We start from the raw sequence: 7,569 nt of genomic DNA, 5'->3' as shown, positions 1-7,569 counted from the left end.
GATAACAATGGATTTGTTCTTATCCCCTTTAAATAATTTTTAAATGTTTATGTGATAAAATGTCAATGACCTAACGAGTGAATTCTACTCAATGTTAAGCCCCTGGGGCAAGGACTTTATCTTATCTACATTTGTATCTTCTAAAAAGCAATCCTAATTTTTCTGCACATAATTTGTTGAATTCAAAGTTGCCTGTCAATTACCTCCAAATAATTTATCATAACTATTTTATCATAACAAATTTCCTCCTGGTCACCACTTTGATAGACAGATCCTTTCTGACTGCAGCTTCATCATTGTCTGCTGACACTGTTTTCAAAAATCCTCATCAAAATCATTAACCATATACCAGGATAGAATATATTATCCATATAACACCTCTACTCAGACTCATCTTCCTGAGTTCAAATATGGCCTCAGACATTTACTAGCTATGTGACCCTGGGCAAGTCACTTAACCCTGTTTGCCTCAGTTTCTTTATCTACAGAATGAGCTGAAGAAAGAAATGACACACCACTCTGATATCTTTCCCAAGGAAACCCCATATGAGGACAGGACAGAATAAGACTGAACAACAATTTCAATGTACTAAATAATAGAAAAGGAGTTGGGGATTGTAACAGAAACAAAAGAAAAACAAAGGAAAACAATTGTTCCTGCCCTAGGGCGTTGTATTATTTTAATGTACTTTGCAATGTATTTATCTAAACAGCTAAATATTATATGACATTTTGGGAGATAGTTCTAACATCTGTGGCTGTGGATAGTTTTTCTACTTTACCTTAGGACATGGTACAGGAATTGGGTCTTTAAGGAAGTTAACTATTTTTCTGGAGTCTAACACTTGGGAACCCTCCTATTACCTACTTCTAGTCACATTGAATGAACCCAGCCCCAGACCAAGCATAGGTCCTTAGATCAACTCCAGAGGTACCATGGAATTTTCAAAACATATATCAAACCCAAAAAGCTTTATGCCTAATTTTTTTTCTTTCACACATACTAACCAATGAAGCTGCCTAAAAAGTGTTAAAAGCGAGTTTTTAAAATTATATTTCCAATTTATACTATATTACCAATTTATACTGAAACTCGCTTTTCCCCAACCTGATTCATTTTTAGCACTAGCCTAATTGTATTTGGGCCAGTGGAAAATTTGCATAGCTCAAAAAGTCTTCCATGACTTCCCAATGTGATATGATCTTTTCCTCATCTGAAACCTGAAAGCATTTTACTATCATCTTGTTCTAATGGCACTTAAATCATGGCCTTGTCTCGGAGAAATACTTGAATTTTTCCTGTCATCTCTCCTGGAATATAACATTGCTGATTGAAGAGCTCACTTCTTTTCAACTGATAAACTCCCATAGAACCTCGCAGAAGGTCTCATAAATTAAGAGGACCAGTATGGTATAAGAAAAAAGCTTTGAACTTAGAATGATAAGACCTTGGTGCTTGATGTGTGATACAGGGAAATTTATAATTTGTACTATAACAATGATATAATAAAAATGAAAAATTTGGAAGACATTTATGAACTAATGAAGAATCAGATGAGAAGTACCAGGAAAACAATATATATGATAACAACCACAACATTAATTTTAAAAAAAATATGAAATCAGTAAGAACTGCAATGAAAATTCATGATCCCAGAGGATTAATAATAAAAGATGCTATTCACCTCTCTACATAGAGATATAGTCTCAGTATAGAATGAGATGTAGAGAGACAAATTGATAGAGGACACCACCAATGAGGGACTTTATTGTCATTGTTGTTAATTGTTGTTTGCTCATTTCTGTTAGAAGAATTTTACACTTGTTTTTATTTTTTTCCCTCAATCGGGTGAGAGGTGTGAGAAAGAAATTTATTTTTTTCTTAATTAAAATAAACACTGTTGCTTCACCTTTTTGAGACTCATTTTCCTCACAGGAAAATTATATAATAAAATTTCTACTGCCTCTTTGAGCACTCACAATCAATGTTTTAAGTATGAACCCCCCCAAATTGAAATATAATTGTAATATCATAAACCAAATATAATTGTAGAATTTTCTAAATGCTCAAAATATAGTGATCTTTAGGGAAATCAACAATTGCTTCTTAACACAGATATTACAGTCATAGAAGTTGCATGTGTGGAAGTAATTGTAATGTAAAGCCCAACTTTCAAATATTAAGAACAAACATATTTAAAATATGATTCTTTGAATTGTATCTTTTTACTTCAAAATATCAAATGTATCCTGAGCTGTCTAGTTAAGTATAAGTTAAGTACACTTTAGTTAAGTGATTTGCCCAAGACCTATAGGAGATTTTTCAAACCAGATTTCCTAGTTCATCATTTTTGTCTTTTTCTCCACCATATCATACTGTCTACCCAGGAATGGTCATTGTAAGCAAGGGTCATTTTATTTTATTTTGCCAAACTGTTATTTAATTCGTGTCAGGAGTAAGTCCTTAGAGAGGAAACTCACTTTATATTCATATGAGATTATATATCTGGCTTTTTTGCCTGCTCCCCCCCCCCCCCCAAACCCCTCCCCCTCCCAAGCGCTGCTCTGGCTGCATCGCCCTCACACCGAGCTCTGCCCCACGCAGCGCTAGCGCCGCCGCCTCCGCCTCTCTCCTTCCGCCGTCATGATCATCCACCGGGACCTCATCAGCCATGATGAGATGTTCTCCGACATTTACAAGATCCGGGAGATTGCAAACGGGCTGTGCCTGGAGGTGGAGGGGAAGATGGTCAGTAGGACAGAGGGTACCATTGATGATTCACTCATCGGTGGGAATGCCTCTGCTGAAGGTCCTGAGGGGGAAGGAACAGATGCCACTGTAATCACTGGAGTTGACATAGTAATAAACCATCATCTTCAAGAAACTAGTTTCACAAAAGAATTCTACAAAAAGTACATCAAAGACTATATGAAATCAATCAAAGGCAGACTTAAAGAACACAAGCCAGATAGAGTAACACCTTTTATGACAGGAGCTGCAGATCAGATCAAACACATCCTTGCTAATTTTAAAAACTATCAGTTCTTCATAGGCAAAAACATGAATCCAGATGGCATGGTGGCTCTCTTGGACTTCCGAGAGGATGGTGTGACTCCATATATGATTTCTTTAAGGATGGTTTAGAAATGGAGAAATGTTAACAAATTCAGCTGATTACTTTGAATCACCTGTCATCATAACTGGCTGCTGCTTTTTGTCATCTACACAACACCAGGACTTGGACAAACTTGGACTGATGTCATCTTGAGCTTTATTCATTTATTTTTGACCTTGATTTATTTGGAGCGGAGGCAGTTTTAAAAACATGTCATGTAGGTTGTCTAAAATAAAACGCATTTGGGGGCGGCCAGGTAGCACAGCGAGTAAGAGCACTGGCTCCAGTGTCGGGATGACCTGGATCAAATCCGGGCTCAGATACTCAGCACCACACCCAGAAATAATAACTGACCGTGTAACCTTGAGCAAGTTACTTAACCCCAATTGCTTAAAAATAAAATAAAATAAAACGCATTTAACCCCCCCCCAAAAAAAGAAATTATATATCTGTCCAAACTGAAATAGAATATTAGGTTTATGTTTTATAGACAGCCCAGAAAAGTGACAAGTAGAGGGATAAAGAAAGAGATAAAGGGATAAAGACAGACAGACAAAGACAGAGCAAGAGACAGAGACAACAAAAGAACATGTTCTATGCTTATAAATATCTTTTCTGGCAGGGATTCTCAATCTGAATCTAGGATTCAATCTGAGGGACCCATTGACATATTTCAGGGAGATCATGAATTTTTATAGGAATAAATTTATATTTTTATTTTCACTAATCTCTAACTGAAATTTAGCATTTCCTTTATGTTTTTAATTATTATTTTGAGAAAAGATCCATGGTGTCACCAAAATTACATAAAGGCCTGTAACCAAAATTAAAAGAAAAAAACTTAATCTTTGTTCCTATTTGCTCATTTATTTGAATAAAGAGAAAAATAGATCATTTCTCTATATTTTCAAGTAGTATAATTTAAAAATAAGTAAATTCATTTTATTTTTCTAATATACTGCCAAATTCCTGATCTCTATATTCTCCACTAGGCATAAAAATAATTTTTTTTCATTACAATTCTGGGCAAATAAAATATCTGTGAATTTAAAAAAGTATTGAAATAAAAATACATGCTAGATTAGCCTAACCATATGGCAAGCACCACCTTTCCATTATCCTATTATCTGAAAGCAGTTTTTGAATTAACCATATTGATTGCTTCTTCTTCTGCCTTCTGGTGCACATTTCTGATCATTTCATGGATCATTAATTTTCCCCAAGGTGTGCAGGTGAGATATCTGGTAAAGAGAGAGAATTTTAAGCCATCTGGATATTTGTCATTAGTTAAACACACAGAATGGATACACACTGTATAGTGTGTAACTGTCAGAAATCTCTCATACACACTGTGTGTGTGTGTGTGCAAATTGCCACTATGATAGAAGTAATTAGAGAAATCATTGCTTATAGATTAAGATTTTGTATTCTCTGAAAATTGAATATTTCCATCCTTCCTTCTCAAAAAATAACTGGGTTATTTGGTTGTATTTTTAAGTGCATTAATTCTAATAAAATGGTATGGCCATTACAGAGGAAACAGACAGCCACTAATAAGGAATGGGATTACTGGATACTTTTAAAGAGAAATAAATTTTAGGAAATAAAGCAGAGGAAGTTAACAAGCTTAGTGAAAAAATAAAAAATAGAAAGCAATTATCTGTGTGAGATACAAGCTATTCATAGTTCTAAGCATTTGTAATGAAATGTGTATACACACATATACATACATAAAAGCAGTTTTGAAGTATTAATCTATTAGTAAATTCAAGAACTAAAATATGTCAGAAAGTTTGAAATGAGATGAAATTTATTTTTTGTTTCCTCTTCTCTTTTTCACAACCCCCCCCCTTTAACATTCATTCTCCATGACCTTTTGGGAGTTTTTCACTTTTTTTTTTTTACCCTCCCTCCTTCTCAACCTTCTCTCTTAATTTCTGTGATAATGCTTCCTCTTGTATCTCCTGATGCCTGACTGAACATTCCTTCTTCTCATTCTCTTTGCTGGTTCATCTTCTGCCTCCTGATCTCAAAATTCCTATAATTCCCAATACTTTGTCTTATATCCATTTCTACCTATTACAAGTATATCTGCTCCCATGGTTTCACTTTAAATATTCATGGAGATGAATTCCAGATCTGTAAGTCCAGCCTCAATCTTTCCCTTGTGAATTCCACAATCCCATTTGACTTGTTAGACATTTCCAAATTCATGTCTCACACTCAATACATGAAAAAATTAATCCATTAGTCTCATAAACCCTGACTCTCCCATTTATATTTTTTTTGTTAGCTAACATAGTATCTTCTTATTCACCTGGTCTAGAAGACTAGGTTTTGATTTACATCCATCTGCCATGTAAATTCTGTTGTCAAATTATCTAGATTCTTCCTCCAAAATGTACTCCCAGTTATTACATATTTCAAGTTTTCATTACCTCTTAACTAAACTATTACAAAGACCAACTATAGCAGAAATGCAATATTTACAGTATCCATGATCACGATTTAGACCATGACCATACATGTCGCATGATGTTGGATCACAAAATATACCAAACTCTACAGGTAGAGGACAGAACTGCCTTATTTATTTAGACACCAGAAAAACCACCCAAACCACTAAGCCAACTCCATTATAGTACAAAAGATGTTAAGAAGCCATAAAAACACTGAGAGCCACAGCACCTTTTAGCCTTTCCACAAACAAAACAAGATCAATATTTACTCACAAACCCCATTATCTCCTTGCCTGAGCACCTCTCTCTCCCACTGTCTCTCTGGCTATTGCTCCTAGCTTCCTGTGGGCTCTGCTTCCCTTCAGCACATTCCTCCCCCACAGGTTCCATGTGACTACATTCAGCATATTAAGGGGCAGAGTTTACTTTCAAAGCAGGGAAGATCTTCAAATTCCCATTCCCATTACAACAACTAACTAATATCCATGACTCAATACATCTTCAATGCATTGACTATAAAGTAGTCAAAATAATTTTCCTAAGTCACAGATCTAATCATGGGATTCATAAACTTTAAATTATTAAATGGCTCATAACTGCCTGCCCTGTAGCATTATAAATAATTTTTGAAATTCATAAATAAGGCTTCAACCCATCTTTCTTCCTCTTCTTCATTATATCCCTTTTCATACACCCAACACTCAAAACAAACTACAATATTAACTCTTATTTGATCTCATCTGGTCTTTTCTCAATTCCACAACTCAAACAAACTGTTGCACAAACCAAAACTACATTCTACTTTTTTTTCGGGGCCAGTTCAGGGTCTACTTTTTTCCATTCACTCCTCACAAATTCCAAACAACAATAAAAAAATCTTCATATTACTTGTAAAATATTGTCTAGAGGCTTTCTTGTCACTTTCTTATTCCTTGTTATATGTGCCAATGCATCATTTTTACTTCTCTCATCTCCTTTAACCTAAATGTTCCCTAAGAACCATGACTTCATTTTTTTTCCTTTCCAACTTCCCACCCAACACCTAGCTCAATGTCATGTTCAAAGAAGATTTTTATATGATGCTTGTTGAATTACATAACAATGATTCAAATTGAATTAAAACATTGGATCACAAAACATTAGATTTAGACCTTAAATGGACCTTGAAGGACATCTATTATGATTTCTTCATCTTTCACATAATATGATGAGGTCCGAAGAGGTTGTAACTTGCACAAAATTCCATATGTCCTAAGTACTAAGTACCAGAGATAAGATTCAAACTCAAGGACTTTGCATCTAAATCCAGCATCCTTTCCAAGGATTGCAAATTCCTTACTCTCCTAGGATCAGAAGAATAGGAGAATCTAAACTTAAAAGGTACCACAGAATTAATCCAGTCCAACACAAGCACAAACAGTCCCTAGAGCATCCGTGATTATTGTCTACACAAAGATCTTCAAGTTAAGTCATGTTCTCCCAATAGAATACATCATGGTTTTAGACAACGTTAATTATTCAGAATTTTTTCTATATAAAGCTATTGTACCAATACTCCAATACATTGCTCAGAGTTTTGCCCATTTCTGTCAAGCAAAAAAGTTTAAAATCTGCTTATGTAGAAGGCAATTGTCGTGGTCCCCATAATTCTTCTCTGATCTTGGTTAAACATTGACGATTCTGACTATTCATTCTTACATGGTTGGTTTCCATTCCTTTCGTCGCCCTAGTTCTTATTCCCTGGATGTGTTTCTGCTTTTCTAAATTTGTCTGAAAGCATTACACCCCAGCTGAACACAATGCTCCCTATTCAGATTGACCAATCAAGTTGTTTCTAGCCCCGCCCTCTCCTCTTCACTTTCCAGAATCTTGCCAATATCATCTTACAAACGGAGGAACATATTCATCAATCTTTACCATGTCTAGTATTGACTAATTTTCAAAAGTATTTATTTTATCTCTCTCTTTATCTCTCTCCACACATGTGTATGATG

The 7,569-nt window shown here is 35.1% G+C and overlaps 1 pseudogene; it reads left to right on the top strand.

Moving 5' to 3' along the window:
* Positions 1–2,625: 2,625 nt before the first annotated feature.
* LOC138149825 (translationally-controlled tumor protein-like) lies at positions 2,626–3,287 on the top strand (annotated as a pseudogene).
* Positions 3,288–7,569: the final 4,282 nt, after the last annotated feature.

This window comes from Petaurus breviceps, unplaced genomic scaffold (genome assembly GCF_028583685.1).
Source record: "Petaurus breviceps papuanus isolate PSGF00001 unplaced genomic scaffold, PetGlider_PUasm1.0 90849, whole genome shotgun sequence".
In the NCBI taxonomy this organism is placed as follows: domain Eukaryota; kingdom Metazoa; phylum Chordata; class Mammalia; order Diprotodontia; family Petauridae; genus Petaurus; species Petaurus breviceps.
Note: the sequence above shows the minus strand (reverse complement) of the source record. Positions and strands in the feature narration are given on the sequence as shown.